The 15929-nt window shown below is 41.9% G+C and overlaps 2 long non-coding RNA genes across 5 annotated transcripts in view; one reads left to right on the top strand and one right to left on the bottom strand.

Annotated features, from left to right (window-relative positions):
* LOC110407668 overlaps positions 1–14917 on the bottom strand; it is a 53567-nt gene extending 38650 nt beyond the window's left edge. For all 3 annotated transcript variants that reach the window (XR_002443977.1, XR_002443978.1, XR_002443979.1), the window contains exon 1: positions 14789–14917. This is a non-coding gene — a long non-coding RNA (uncharacterized LOC110407668). The remainder of the gene's footprint in view (positions 1–14788) is intronic.
* Positions 15114–15582, top strand: LOC110407669. 2 transcript variants are annotated; one of them, XR_002443981.1, is made up of 2 exons: positions 15114–15142; positions 15300–15582. It is a non-coding gene; the product is annotated as an uncharacterized LOC110407669 (long non-coding RNA). The 2 variants fall into 2 exon arrangements; XR_002443980.1 differs by having other exon boundaries at positions 15114–15148.

The raw sequence follows: 15929 nt of genomic DNA, 5'->3' as shown, positions 1-15929 counted from the left end.
AGGATTGCCACCTGTTTCCTAGGGGTGGAGGAAAATACTTCACATATTTTTCCTCATCACTGCTCCTTTGCTCTAACTCTCAGCCCTGGTCTTACAGCTAGTGGCAGCAGCAAGCCCCTTCCTGACTGCCTAGGGAAGCACTTGTGAATGGTGTCTTCTGGGTTGCTGCATCAGGGAAGGACTCTGGCTGCTGCAGCACCAACGATAAGCACGCTCTTCCATACTGAGTGAAGTGATTGCTACTCAAGGAGTATTAGGCATGTGTGAATGATTGCACCCACAGCTTCACTGTTAGTGCTGCTCATTCTCCATCTGCTCCAAGAAAGATCTAGGAAAGCTGCCAGGAAAATACAGTAGTAAATAATGTTTCTATTGCACCTGCCATCAGAGAGTGGCAAAGTGTTTTGAAAGCTATGCTGAAGTCCTGCTGCCACCAGGAAATAGGAGTACATTGTTGTGAGTTCTGAAAGCGTGCATAGTGGGAAATATGGGGAACAGACTTATCCCTGGGCAACAAAGAATTGGTGGTGTCTATCTTCATTTTCATGCTTGCAATATGAGCTCTCAGTTAAGGGAGGGGTATGGCAAATTCGACAGATACCTCAACACGGCACATGCAAGAAGCAGAAAGTGTTGCCAGATCGCTCAGCAAGGTTAGAAACAAAATAAAATCTTTTAATGACAGAAACGTTCGTGCTCCTGGGCTTGCTGTACCACAGCCGCCCACTGGGAGGGACGTTGCACCTTCCTCCGCACTGCCTGGTGCTGACAGCCCGTTAAGAGCCCCGCACTGTAGCTCATCTCCCGAGCTTACTGCTTCATCCAAAATTTAGCAAGATTTCTGCGGTTGCCAATCACAAACATCTTATACTTAAATACCTTAGCTAAATCTCTTCTTTCTTCTCTCTGCCACCTGTAAATAAATTTGCAGCTATAAAATATTTTGACCTTGCAACAGGTACCGAGGAGGTCGCCTGCATTGATTCAGTTATAATTCTCTGAAACAAAAGCCTCCCCACAGAGTCCATTGTGTCAATGAGGTGCTTCAAGAAGCATACTGTGTCTACAGACAGAGGCTGCAGTCTCTTCTACTGTGCAGACCCTGCCTCTGCTCTCACACAGAAATACTTACTTTCAGAAGAAACTGGAAAAAAGAAAAGTAAAGATGTTGGTGTGAAAGGCCTTGACTAAAAGGAGTGCTATACCCAAAAGTATGGAGAGCATGGGCTGACAGCTGTGCCCTGTAAGAAGCCCTGTAAATTTTGTGCTTTATCCAAGCTCATACCACTGCAGGAAGGCAGCAGACTGTGGATAGCTGCTTCAGAGGGAATTCTCTCTGCCTCTAGATGCTAGCACTTCAAAAGTGGCTTGTCCTGAACCTGTCAGTGACTGGCTACTGCTTTTACCAGCCTTACTCCTGCAGAGTCGGCTACTCTTTCTGTTCTTTTTTTGGTTTGGTTTGGTTTTTTTACCCTCCTGCTTTTAGGATACTTTCAATACCTAGGCTGACAGCGGGTGCTAGATGCACCTGTTTGAGGCCTGATGCACGATGGGTAACTACATTCTCAGTCTTGTTAGTAGGCTTTGTTTCAGTTTCTGACATGCCTGCTTTTCTCAGCTGCAGTTTGAATTAGGAGCCTTATGCTCTCCAGCCACTCGGTTAAGTGCACTGCAGCTGAATGTTTGGCTGGATTGCTTGGCATTGGAGTTTGCACTCTAGTGTCATCACTGGGACACTTGACACGGTGTCAGTACTGCCAGCAAAGATAAATACGTTCCTGTGCATAGCACCAAATGCAGCCTGTTCTAGGGAGGGACTGGACGGTAAAGCAGAATGCAGGAAGCACTGAAAGGGCTCTTCATGTAGATAACTCTCACCCTGGATTCCCATAAACAGAGTGCTGTGATAGGGTCAAAGGGCCTGACTTGCGACACGGGTAATTGTAGGACTTAAAAGGAAGTGCCAACAGAAGAGAAAGTATAGCATCCTGTAAGCATTTCAATAAACACTTGGGATACACTGTCATTGCAGACAGCTCACCTGGAGTTTTTGTTTCCACTGAAGGTCAGAAAGACAAGTGAGGTTGCTGGTAGGCCTTTTCTAAAGGTGCTTTGTTTCACGTCTATAAACCTAGATGATGATTCTGGAAGAAGCCTTGGTTTTCCTATGTAAGAAAGTAAAACATCACTGGAAAGGCTGAACAGCCATTATAACCTGTCTGGAGAATTCCTGTCATGGTGGTTGATGGTGGTAGCTTTCTTAGTTGTTTTCTTTCTAGCTTTCCAACTTTTCATTCTATTCAGTGTCAACAGAGACAGTAACTTGCAATTCACCTGGAATCTGATTTGGACTGTCATATTTGAGTATTTGTGCATCACTTCAATGAACGTTATGGATATTGTGTTATTCTTGGAAATGATAATGGATGGGCTGGAGGTTGCAGGCATGAGAAAGCTGTACAGGTGTATCCTACAGACATAGCTTTCTGTGTTTTAACTAGGCAAAGGTTTGCACACATTTGGCCGTCTTATTTTTTGAGTGTTTCCTCTGAAGTGGTACTACTTTCTCATCTCTTCAGACTTTGGTTATATTTGATGACTATTGAAAGGAAATGAAATTGCTTGTTCAGGGCCAGCACTGGAGTCTGTCAGAACTACATTTATTTACCTGGAGTGATTCTTCCTGATGCTGTGCCAAAACCACACCTCTCCAGTGAGTTGCTCAGATGGAGCAGGGCATTCTTATGGCCTGAAGTCAGCTCGAGTTCTGCCTCCTGTTAAACTAGTTTTTCTCACCCTTTCAGTGATAACTGAGGCCAAAGCAAATTATCTCCTACCTGTGCGATCCAAACAAGCTGCGAGTCAACTCTGCTGTGTTTGTGTGGGAGGAGGATGTTTCCAAGCCATAGGAGGGAAAGTTACTGTTAAAAGGTTACATAATTATGTTGCTTCTATGGCATGCTTCTCCATGTGTTTGCTGTGGAGGAGGGCATTGCTATTCCCATGGTTCTCAGTCGTGACAAACCTTGTTGTCTTTCACCACCCTTTCCACAGGGAGGTTAGACCACAAAAATGAAGGAAATCCCAAATGCTAAAACTGTTTCTCTGGAAAAGAGCTCACAGAATATTGATGTGGTACTGAGGGCCAGCTACTTTGTGTTGATAAAAGTGCTGTGGTCTGTGTATTGTTGAACTGTGCAAGTCCTTCACAAGTTGTGGTTTCTTCAAAAAGAAAGATCTGGCAGCTTTTTTCAGCAGTAATATTTCCAAGGCCTTGGTTTTGCTTCTATAAGCAAAAGCCAAAGAGTCAGCAGCATCACTGAGCCTGTTTTTCATAGTGGCAAAAAATGTAGGATCAACATTGATAATAAACTTTCATTGTTATCTCTCATCACCTTCCAGCTGTTGTTTGGCTGCAGCACAGTCTAAAGCTGCAAACAGAGCAGGCCCTGCATTATTTGATGTTTCTAGCATTAAAATTTGACTTTGTAATGAGATTTCCGCTTTCTCAATCTTCCTTGCAACATGGAAGTTGTGTAGACTACTGCCCTGAAATCCATTAGCATTATCCAGAAAAATCCATAAAGGACAACCATTCCCCTTTCTATCTTGTGCTAATGACAAGATAGACTGTAAGGAACTAGAAAGAGCCAAAATGGATAAAAAATTCTGTCGGGTCGGTTCTAGAAGACTTCTCTGAAGGCTTCTCTCTTTTATTAGAATCACACCTGCATAAAATCTTTGTAGCATTATTAAAAAGAGACATATTCCTAGCAACTATTATACAAAGACAAACCTCCAGATAATAGAAGAGAAAGTAGATGCTATTGAATGTAAGGTCAGACAGTCCAGGATCTAATATCTAATAGATTTGTCTCATCAAAATGTGCCTGAATCAACAAGAGACGATACGATTTTAAATATGATTTGTGCAAGTGATAAGAATATTATAAAGCTGCTGCTGAAAAACATTATACTAGCTTGGGAGATCAGAAATTGATTCTATTTAAATTAAATGAAAGATAAACAAAAGTAGCTTTGTGATTCAGATTTTCAGTTTTAAAGGGAAATCTGATTAGCAAAACCAACTTACATGAATATGGAGAAAGCCTGGAATTTTTGTCAGCTGCTGTACAAATATTACTGGAATTTCTCCTGAGTGCAGAGTTCTTCACTCTAGCATACTGAAAGAACTCGACTACACAAGCAGATGTTTGAACAAATTTGCCCTTTGAGGATAGGATCATCTAAGTAGAGAACAGCACTTGTAACTCCTATATTTAAGAGTTTGGAAAAATGATCTAACAGTTGTTTGAGCATTGCAATTTGAGATTATTGAAAGAGTAATTGGAAGTGAAGGAGGCAAGTAGAAAAAGGGACAAAGTCCTGGCTGGTTTTATGAAGCAGGAATAATGGCCAGTTTAGTTGTGTTCTTCCTTTTACAAGACAGGGAACATAACATGAGATATATATCACAGCAAAACGTTTCATGTAGCACTACAAAGGGAATGATTTGCCAGTGAGGATGGGAGAATAAATGCAAGAATTTTAAGCTGAATCTTTTGAAGATGGGAAAACAATCAGCACCAAAATGAAGGGAGAGTTCTGGTTTAAATTCATTGAGACCTCTAAAGGCTAATGCAGCTGAAATGGATAAAATTCAGCAATACAAGATTCAGGATTACAGACCTATAGGCCAGTGAGGATTTTTCCTATACAGAACATTCAGATGCCATCAGAAGAGGCAGCAGAATAAGTGTAAGACCAAAGGATGGATCCAGCATTCTGGACAAGAAAAACACATAGTACAGTTCTAGTAATTAGGAAAGGATAAAGGTTTACTAATGCATTGTACAAAGCAGAAACAAAATCTTGTCTAGAGTTCTGCGTGAGGTTCTTAGCTCAAAAACAAGTGCACAAAAAGGTTATCCATTTTTCTGTCATCCCAATAACCTGTTTTATGAGAGAAGACAACAGCCTGCCCTCTGAGGAGCAATGAACAACGGGAAAATAAACATATTCAACCCAAAGGACAGCATGAGTCAAAGAGCAAAAGGGTGTAGCAGCAAGAAACAATAGGGAAATAAGATAAAAAATTCTAATTGTCGGAACAGGGAAGCTTTAAAACAGTCTCCAAATGGGAGCTGTAAGAAAGCTTTTCTGCTGTGAAGAACTGGAAGGCTTTCCAGCCCCATGTTTTATGGAAAGGATAAAGCAGATGCAGCTGAACTAACTACCATCATAAGCACCAGGTGCCATCAGGAGATAACCCTATTTTTTTTCTAGTTTGCTGGAAACTGAACTATTTTTAGGAGTAGTGTTAAGGTGGGGCTGGTTATTTCAATCAGTGTTTACTAAATGCCCGTTATCTCTGTTTTTGGGTGATAATTTCCTGACAGCTTTCTAGACCAATGCAAATTTTGCTAAAGCTTCCAGACCTGCCCATAAATCAACAGCGAATATATATATCCCAAAAGGATGTACCAATCTCCACTTTTACATTCTCTTCCCCTCAGATTAGAAAACACATTTCCTGATTCCACAACTAGGCTGTAATTCAATTAAAGGAACTGCTGATGGCAATTTGTGCAGCTTATGAATGGCAGGAAAACGTGAGTTACAGTAGTATTGAATCAAATCCTCTACTGAAAGGCATGGATCTCACTTGTAAACGTTTTATTTTTAATGTTCTTTACAGTGGTACTGGTGAATGTGTGGAATTAATAAAATAAGGTATAGGATACAGCTGTGTGAATGCTGCTGTTTGAGTGACTTCATGAAATGATGCAGGTTGGAGACCTTTCAATAATCTTCCTGCTGCATTGTCTTTTCCAGTGTGCAGCCCAGCTTTCCTCACAGGGAAGAAGTCTGCCAATGAATGTTCAGTTCTCTTTTAAAAAGCAAATGAATAAACAAGCAAACAAACAAACAAAAACCATAATAAGAAAACAACAACAACAAAACAAATAAACCAAACAAAAGCCACCAAGCCAAACAAAGCATTTCTTAGTAAATTGGGATGCAGCAAGAATTGATCTGCTGGAAAAAGGCTTCACTCTGCTAGCTGTGCCTGGGATCCAGTGATTTGATGGAAAGTAGGACTCTGTTGTAGGTGTCCAGGCAGATAGCCCAAACAGCAGGAGAAGAACAGGTTATACTCATGTACCTATCTTAGAAGAATTACCTTCTAAAAAGTACTAGCTGGAAAGAAGTCTGTCACATTTGTGAAAATTAAGCACTTACACAATCCCCTCTAGCTTTGTTCTGACTTTGTAATTCTGTTTCTGAGCAAAGCCTATAAAACTTGCCCTCCTGCCACACATCAGCTGTGTTCCATTGTGTTTTGCAGCAGTGAGCTCAGAAATAGAGAAGTGATTAAGGGTAGTTGGTACTCGGGCTCTTTTTCTGTGGCCCTTCTAGTTGCCACAGAAGTTAAGCCCTCTCTTGTTTTTTTGTTTGTTTGTTTGTTTTTCCCTTTATACTTGTTACAAAAGAAGAAAAAGCAATTGGATAAACGGAAAAGTCCATTCTGACTTTTACACACTATGTGTACATGCACATGTATATATACATTTGTTTGACTATATTTAAAAACAGTCTAGCAGAGCAGACAGAACCTTTTCTGGCTATTTAACCCAACAGCCTACCAGTCATAGCTATAGACTTCTGTAAATTATTTCCTGTTCGAACTATACAGGCTTTACAAAGAATCAAATTTTGACTTGAATAGTTTTTGGTACAGTAGAACTGCCAGAATTGCTGGTGAATGGTTCAGCTAATTATCCTCATATGAGTAGAAGTGATTCTTGTTTTTTTCTTCAATTCTATGTAGATTTGCATATTGGCTTGTAAGGTTTTCTTATAGTTTTGTCGCTCAGATGAGACTGCAGCAATTGAATTCATTTTCCTATGCATATGCTTAAAAACTTGTGCAAATCAGCAGTGGCCTAAAAATCTAAACCTATTTGAGCTTCTTGAATTCCTCATTTTAAATGGTCATTCCCAGACCCTTACTCTTTTTTTTTTTTTTTTGCATCAGTTCCCTGAGCTCTCTTCTATTTATCAACATCCTTCTCGAGTGGTAGTCAGCAAAACTGTACTGTAGCAGCAGTGACACCGCAACTGAAAGGTGATGACACTTGCTTCCTACTCCAGGTTTCTGCTGTGTTCATAGCCCTTTTTTCCTACAGCACTCAACTGGGAACTCACGTTCACTTGACTTTTCACTGCCAGCCTAGTCACTTTTCCAAAACGACTGCTTTCCAGAGGAAACACCTCTGTCCTGTAAGACCTATATTCTGCGTTCCTAGACATTAAAATGTATTATTCCAACTTGCCAGTTAATCCAGATCATTCCAGCAATAAACTTGACCATTCTTATTTACTAAATGCTGTAGCACTGGCACATGATAGTTGATTGCTTTCTTCCTTTTCACTAACAATATATTAAACTTCCCGAGGGACTCCTTCAGAAAGACACTTAGTAATATATCCTCACTTACAATTATATCATGTGACTTGTTATATAGCCAGGTCTAATTCATTTAACGTCTTCTATTAAGTCTGAATTGTTGTGGATCCCTAATCAGCATGTCATATAATACCAAATTAAGTGTTGTGCAAAAGTCCATTATAGTGACAGTCACTTTTCAGCAAGCAAGCAAACTTTTGATCTCATTAGAATGAAAAGCATTTTTAATAATTTTTTTGTGCATTAGTACTAATTACATGATGTCGGTTTTTCTCTATTAATTGAGTTCTGTGTCAGACCTTACATTATTTTGCTTCGAACTGTTGCCAGGCTGGCAGACTTATGTTTAAAAAATATCAGCACAACATGAACACACTTCCAGACTTCTGGAAGTTCTGCCTATTAACAGTTATCAGCGTGTCTTGTGTCAGCAGACCAGAGAGCCCTCATCTCACTCTTTTAACAGTCTCTGAACTTTTGACTTAAAAGCACCTTAAGCCTTAGTACCTTCAGACTGCAGCACAGGCTGCTGTTGACAGCTCTACTCCTTTATCTCATGATGAAGTACTACATTGTCAACACCACTCTCATGTTAAAATAGACTTGAAAATGAAAACATTGTTCACAGAATATTCCTTGTGTCCTTTTGCTTCATTATCCCTTTATTTATAGATTCCAATTTATCAAAAATACCCTGTTTATGGTTGTAGTATGTACTTTGTAGCTTCTTTCTCAGTGACTGCCTTCCTAGGCACTATTTCTCTACCTTCTCTAACTTTTCTCCTAATTGGACTCACAATTATTTCAGCTTTGTGAAACAGGCCCTATTAAAACACTAAACACTATACACAGAAGTGATCATTACTCTTGGGCTATGTTCTGTCTGCACACAAGAAAGACAGCCCAGGTGTGAGCACTCCCTCACAAATCACAACTAACATTTCATTATGTGATCAGTTCCCTTTCTTGATGAGGCTTAATTTATTTTTTTTTTTGATTAGAAAACTGAGTTGACTGTAAGAAGAAATAGTACTTGATAATTTATAGAATCATTGTTACCGTTGTAACTGGCAGCTCTTGTCCTTTTAGTCTGCATCAGTCTCACTGATGTGTTCTCTCCTTTGCTCTCCATCCAATAAAATATAAGCTTAATTTCAAATCTATCCACCCCCCCAGTCCATGCTACTTTACCCAGACAGTGTGTTGAAAACCTCTTTCTTTCTCTTTCAAGATCTGAATGATCTGAATGATAATTTGGACATTCTTCTTCAAAACACTTCTAAATTCCCTGATCTTGCCTACTTTCAGACTGTTATCTCCCTTGTACATGTAACTACTGGTACCTTCACTAGAAACATAGCTGAGCTTTCTAATTTTGGAGAGGTGCTTTAGCTCTGAATGACTTTTTTTCATGCTCATGGAATTGATTTTGCTATAACTGGTCAAGGAGCCCTCTGTGTGTTCTTGATCTTCTTTCAAGTTGTGCAGGGAAATTCACTAGTGAAGTAACACTTGCATATTCTGCTTTGTTTGCAAGTGGGCTAGTCACCACTGTGGACTCTGGAGTCTGAAGCTGAACTACTGCAGAATAATAGCTCGTTCCCTCCATCCTATATATCTTGTTGACAAATCCTGTCCCCTCTAATTGCAGACAAACATTCAATCCAAGAACAGAATTGCAGTTCACTTCAAAAGAGTGCATCCGCTATTATGAACCAAATGGATTCACTCTAAACGCTGAAAAGGCATGAAAATTACTAAATGTGAAATAAAATCAACCCTTCTTCTGAATGCAGTTTGGCCTTTCCACTGCTGATGCAATAGCTGGTTTTTACTTGCAAATGTTTCAGCCCACATGGAGTATTATAAATTCAAGTGACCCTGATTATGTCTTAACATAAATCAGATGAGGTTATGAGACTGGGATTGTGATTTCTGGGACAATGTCTGAGAAAATTACAGCTAATTACAGCTGCTTGCATTGAGTTGGAATTTTCAGTTTCTCGAGGAAACACTTGAAATGAGTTATGTCAACTTGACTATGAAAACCATGCATTTCGAGCTGTAAAGTTTCATCGTATTCCACTTCTGTGCGACCTCGTTTCTTCTCTTACCTTATGTGGGCAAAGGCAAACACTGGAACTATTTCTCTTGATGTTGTTTCTGTAAGGATCCCCTTCTCGTGGCTTGAGCTCTTTTGTAAGATGCCAGGAAGCTGTTCATAAATTGGTAACTGCTAGGTCTGTCCCTATTGTTTTGGGATTCCTCTGCTCCCACATGGACTTGGCAGTGCCTTCGTAAAATGCTGGGGTAGTGTAAGAATGCTATTTCTGTAACTCTCCATTCCACACTGGATTCTTAAATGCTAGTTAATCAGACCTCAAGCATTTAGCTGTTCTGAGAAGTGGGACTCTAACAGCAAATATGCATGTTATCATCTGCAAAATCTGACTCCTCTGGTGGGAGGAGGCAGTAGTTCAGGTTCAAAATCCTTCGTTCAAACATGGGGCAAAACTTGCCAAAAATGTGGCATACTGGTAATTATAGTCCCCACTGGGACCTGAGGTGAGACCGCAACCTCTGTTTACTTGGAGTATTGAGCCTCCTCTGAGTACAACGAAGGTCAGAACTTTTGGAGATGGATTATTACATTCAACAGTCATAAACATCAAAGGCCATTCACTAAGAAATTGCAAAGGATAGCGGTGTTGTTTGCTTGCTGTAACAACTGCCTCTGCATACTCTGATTTTGAACAGTCTGCTAGGACTTGGCTTGGAGTTTGCGAGTTTTTTCTTGTTGGATGTGGGAAGGAGAGAGTTTTTTCTGGATTGCAGTTATTTCAACTTTTTATTTTCGGTTATGGTTGGCATGAGAGATACTATGCTAGGCAGACAAACTAAAAAATACTGTAACTCAAAAATTCACAAATATTCAGGCACTTGTGTATGATTGTAAGGGAGGGAGGGAGCGGCTGCTTATATTTTGCACAAGCTAAATGTTTTCATGGCTATACAGCTCCTTCTGCAACCAATTTGTCATTTCAGGAACTACAGCATAGGGATTAGAAAGCAACTGGGCACAGCGATGGCAGCTGCTCGTCATGGATTTTTCCTTTGATTTGCTGTCTCTGCCTCCGACACATTTCTGTTGGATCTACGGAACCAATTAAAAAACCAATATATTTTGACATTCAGGTAGAGTCTAATTTGCCTTCTGAGAGCATTTTGAGACGCCAGTGTATTTTGGGGCATTATTTGTATCTTCTCCATTTAATGAAACGCTTCTGCAGGAGGCATGGTCTGGCTGTGTTGCTCTGGGAACATGGCACCCTGCTCATACAGGTTTCAGTGCACAGGTGCCCAAACCTCTCCTCAGTGAGACACATCATGTGTGAGTGTGGAGAGGAAAGGTTGCTCACCAGGGGTGTATTCACATCACCAAGCTTTGAACATGGATCTTAACTAAATTAGGAGGCTGGTCTCCCTAGCTAGTTTATGTAGCCTGTTTGAAAGAGTGACTGCCAGAAAATATGGAGATACAGGCTCACATGTAACCCTCTTAGCTGGACTGGAAGCCCTGCTTCATTCTCAGCAGGACAGCACATGGCACAAGAAACTTCTGAGCTGGTTAAGCTTGTAAATGCTGCTGCCTAGGATCACTTGCTAGTAACAGGATAATTCAGCTAAGAAGATACTGAAGAAAAAAGAAGCCAGGGCACAACAGGAATGTAGGTGAGTAATTGTAGGGCTGTCATTTTTATTCTTGCAGAGTTGCAATCTACTCAAAGTCCGAAAATGAGTAGGGCTGCAGAGAGTTCTGTCGTTGTCTTGTGTTGTGCTCTTGCAGCCTGGACGTTTCCCTGTTGATGCAAATTGTCATAAAATTTGGTCCATTTAATGTTTCTATCTGGATTATCTGAAATCTGGGGTTTGTGATCCTGCAGTTTAGCGTTCTGTGTAGCTTTATTTTTCTTAAATAAGAGACTTCGTGCATGTCCTTGTGTTTGAGTCTTGATTTCAAACCAGATTTAGCAAAACATGAAAAGAGGACATAGCAATTTTCCTTATGTTCTAACAGGTTACTGTAGGCAGCTGCTGCTCCTGGTGGGGGTAGGCTGGTGTAAGTTTTTGCAAAGATTTACTTCAGGGAGACTCCAGCTCTTTGACAGTTGTGTATTTAAGAGATTGTTGTGACTTTGGAATACAAGAAGTGACTTTCCCAAGATTCGTATTAAATTAAGAGAGAATCTGGATTCTAAGTAAGCAGAGTTTGGGGATAGAAAGGCATTTTCTCTTAATTACTGCTTGCCATTTCCAAAATAGGGGTGGGGAATAAGGCAGTTGCTGGTGCCTAACACCAGAGGATCAGCCATTGCCCGTTATGAGAGAAAAAGTAGCAGTCTGGTCATAAACTTCCTGTACACGGCCCACGGACCAGCTAACGGACTGCATCACCATAGGTATAATGTTTGTGTGCTGGCAAATGTAGCTTTGTTTCCTCAAAGATAAAATATATCTGTTGTCAAACAAGCGCTTTTGCTCACACTGACCACCTCTAAAACTCTGGAGATGGGGAAAGATCAGTAAGTGCAGATTGGATAAAGTAAAATAAATATTTTCAGGCTTTTAAAATGCTAACAAAATAATGGAAGGAAGAAAATAATCCCCGAAGGGATAAACACTGTTGACTGTACTAGGAAAGAGCAGGGCTACTAACAAGTGAATTTGCTCTTTGCCTTGCTGAAGTTTCAGAAATGTCTGCAGGTATCACTCAGCAGAGAATGGTTAAGGACTTGTGTGTGGCTTCATGTGATTTCATCCAGACAGCAAATCTGTGTTTTAGACCACGAGGAAAAGACTATTATGGGTTTGGGCTGAGGGGCTGTTGGGGACATGCTCAAGGGAGGATGCTGTTCATCCCTATGAGCAGGGCTATGAGAACACTACCATCTAGCAGTGTGGTTGATGTAATGTCTTTTCCTAGGAGCTATGCTCAGATCAACCCAAAGACTGAAGCGGGCGCTGAAAATATGTGTTTGGTGAACAGTGTGAGAACTTCTATCTTCAGGGTTGGGACTTGAACCCATCCAGCCTGACCTCCTTATATCACTAAATTACAGACAGCTTTTTGTGTGGATTGTAATAGCTCATATTTGAATTCAATAATGTACTTCATAGAAAGGCAATCAACCTGAATGCAAGGACATGAGGGATGGAGAATACACCCTTCCTTCAGCATTTTATTCCAGAGGATAATCATTCTGTAACAAATATGAACTAGACAATTCATTAGGATTTTTCTAACTCCAGCTTTCAGTCATTGTTCTGATTCTTACTATGCCTTTCTCCACTTGATTAGAGCTCTTACTACTGGCATTTTTCTCCCTGTGACTGAACTTGCACTCTGTAATCAAATCCCCTCTCAACAACCTGTAACAGCAAAAAATACCAGTAGTGTATTTATGCTAGAATATACTCTGTTCCTCTGAAGAGGTAGTAACCAGTGATTTTAGCAGTTCAGGAATATGAATCATCCTGCCAGTAATACCAATTCCATCACAATTTTTCCAATTCCCTCTGTTTTTCCTTTACATAAATCCCGTGACATGGATGCACTGGCATCTGCTCTGCTCTGTTTGTGAGTTTCCATGTCGAGCTGAAGGTGCTAAGGTTGGCTGTATGGAAGTAACTGCCTGTGGAAGTAACTGCCTAATCAGTGCCTCCTTCTTTGTGCTGTAGCTGTGAATGCGCCTGTGCTGAAGCTCCTCTCTGTGTCAGAAATAAAGGGATGCTGTAAAAGCCACTCCAGCTCCATCCTGCATTGCTCCATATTTGATGGTCATCAGAAGCCTGCCCGAACTTCCCAGCATAAATGTTTGCCTTCAACAGTAACTATGCATTTGGGCTGATGAGTCTTCTCTTGGGGATTTGCAGAGCCTGGAGGATTTGGTGAAGCCGTTCCTCAAGACTTTGTAAGTAGCAGCTACTTTAATGTGCAGTAACCCTCCATGACTGTGTTATTGCATGTTTGTATGCTTAGCATTGGTTGTAAAAAAAAAAATAAAAAAAATTAAGAAATCTGTCCTTTCCTAAATCTAATTGCTTTCAGGGGAAGCATTGGATGCTCAAAATTTAGCTCCTTAATTTTGCCTTACCTGTTAATCTCATTAACATCTTCTGAACACAATGTTTTCTGCAAAACAGGACTAGTCTTTGGGGTCTGTATGCAATGCCCATGGGTAGCCCAAGCAGTGAGCAAAGAGTGGAACAGACTTTGGAGCAGACTATATATAGGTGAGGGATCTTGAATTCTCTGGTGGCTTCTGTGGAGTCACTAGAATTGGAAAAGACCTCTAAGACCACCTAGTCCAACAGTTTACCTACCACTAATATTGCCCACTAAGCCATGTCCCTTAGTATCACACCTCCACGTTTCTTGAACACCTCCAGGGACAGTGATTCTACCACCTCCCTGGGCAGCCTGTGCCAGTGCCCAACCACTCTTTTGGATAAGTTTTTCCTAATATCCAAAACCTTGATCCTTCAGCTCAGCTGTGTTCACTGCCTGATATGATTACCTTAACCTATCAGTTTTGCCTTCACAGATGGCCAAGATCTATGGTCTTGGTTGAAGCCATTTCACTCCTGATTTTATTATTTTCTATTACATCCTGATTCTCTCCTTTTGGACTATAGAATATTCTGGGTGAGCACCGTCACTGGACCACATTATTGTACACTACATGAATTCTGAAATTAGTGAGAATATGATGGAGCAGTTTTTTTAGTATAACCTTTACCATGCAGTCAGACAAAAAGTTTCCTCAGATTCAGACATTAACTGGAACATCCTGTATTAATGCAAGTGAATCTGTTTCCATTACTGACTCGGTATCATAGAATCGTAAAGGTTGGAGAAGACCTCTAATATCCTCTGGTCCCCACCAATCTCCCCATCAATGAATCCCCACCATACCGCTGACCATGCCCCTTGATGCCACATCACCACATTTCTTGAACACCTCCAGGGATGGTGACTCCAACCACTTCTCTGGGCAGCCTGTGCCACTGTATCACCACTCTTTCTGAGAAGAAATTTTTCCTAATATCCAGCCTGAACCTCTCCTGGTGCAACTCGAGGCCATCACCTCTCGTTTTATCGCTGTTACCTGGGAGCAGAGGCTGGCCACAGCCTCCTTTCAGGCAGTTGCAGAGAGCAATAGGGTCTTCCCTGAGCCTTCTCTGCTCCAGCCTGACCCATCGCAGTTCCCTGTAGCATCTATGCAGACCAATTCCCAACACAAAAACGTCACTTACTGTTGTTGGAAGTATCGTGTGTCATCAGAAGTGATGCTGGCTCCTCTTCTTCCTGGTGTGTTGCCCAACCAGAACTCAGTGGCATGCTGACTAAAGAGCCCCTTTCACCTGGTGGGGTTCCTCCCATCATATCTCATCAGATTACTGACATAGTTCAGCTCCGGTGTCATCGATGCCTGGCCGCAGCTGGGACTGGTTGAACTCTGAGCAGTGTGTGACAACGCAAGGTATGAGCACACATGCCTGAGCAATGCGGTTTGTTCCCAGGTAGGTGTCACGTTTTGTTTAAATACATATCCCAGATACAGTTGTGTTGGTAAGAATTCTGGAATCGTGACGTGATGCTGCCGGCAGGTGCACGTGAGCCCTTAGCTGTCACTTTATTCCTGTTTTGGAGTACTTTTGTGGTTTTACTATGGATAAGACAGGCTGGAGTCGCTCTGGTTATAAACACTTCTACCTCTTCAAAGACTCCTCCTTGTAAAACAAAATGTTTCTTCTTTGCTCCAAGGTGGAACTTTACAGGGAGCAGGGCGAAACTCTTTCCAGCGTGGGGAATTTTGGAGCGATTTTACTTCCTTTGAAGACGGGTGTTGTTCCTGAAGCCACTTCTGTGCAATAGGAAAATCAGCCGGGGCCGAGCAGGAAGCTGTGAGGTCGGCAGCACATTCCAGCGCACCCAGAACATCAGAGCACCTCATCCCGTCCCTCAGCACAGCCCTGCACAGACAGCTCTGGGAGCTGGAACGACGCAAGGAGCTGGATTTGCGGCTATGAGCTGATCTGAGGGTGGACCTGGATCGCCTTTGTGGAGTTTATTACTGGGTGTATTGAGTTTATTGGGTATTGGTCTTGCTCTGAGTCCCGTCCCCCCCACACGATCCTGCGCGCAAAGCCGGCGTTTCCTAAACCATCGCGTAGTGCTGTGGGTTAACAACGCCGGGTCAAGGGCACCGATTATTAAGGCCCACCGCGCTGCCGCGCGCAGCAGAACGACCCAAACTGGCTCGAGCGCTTCGCTCCCGCCCGCGGGGACAGAGGCAGGTGCCGCCCTCAGGCAGCCCGGGCAGAACGCCCCTCAGGGGAGAGGGGCGGGAAGCGCGCGGCCGCTGGGGGCGGCGGTGGGCGGGAAGCGCGCGCA

Source organism: Numida meleagris, chromosome 18 (genome assembly GCF_002078875.1).
Source record: "Numida meleagris isolate 19003 breed g44 Domestic line chromosome 18, NumMel1.0, whole genome shotgun sequence".
NCBI lineage: Eukaryota > Metazoa > Chordata > Aves > Galliformes > Numididae > Numida > Numida meleagris.
The sequence above is the reverse complement of the archived record's forward strand: the minus strand, read 5'-3'. Positions and strand labels throughout refer to the sequence as shown.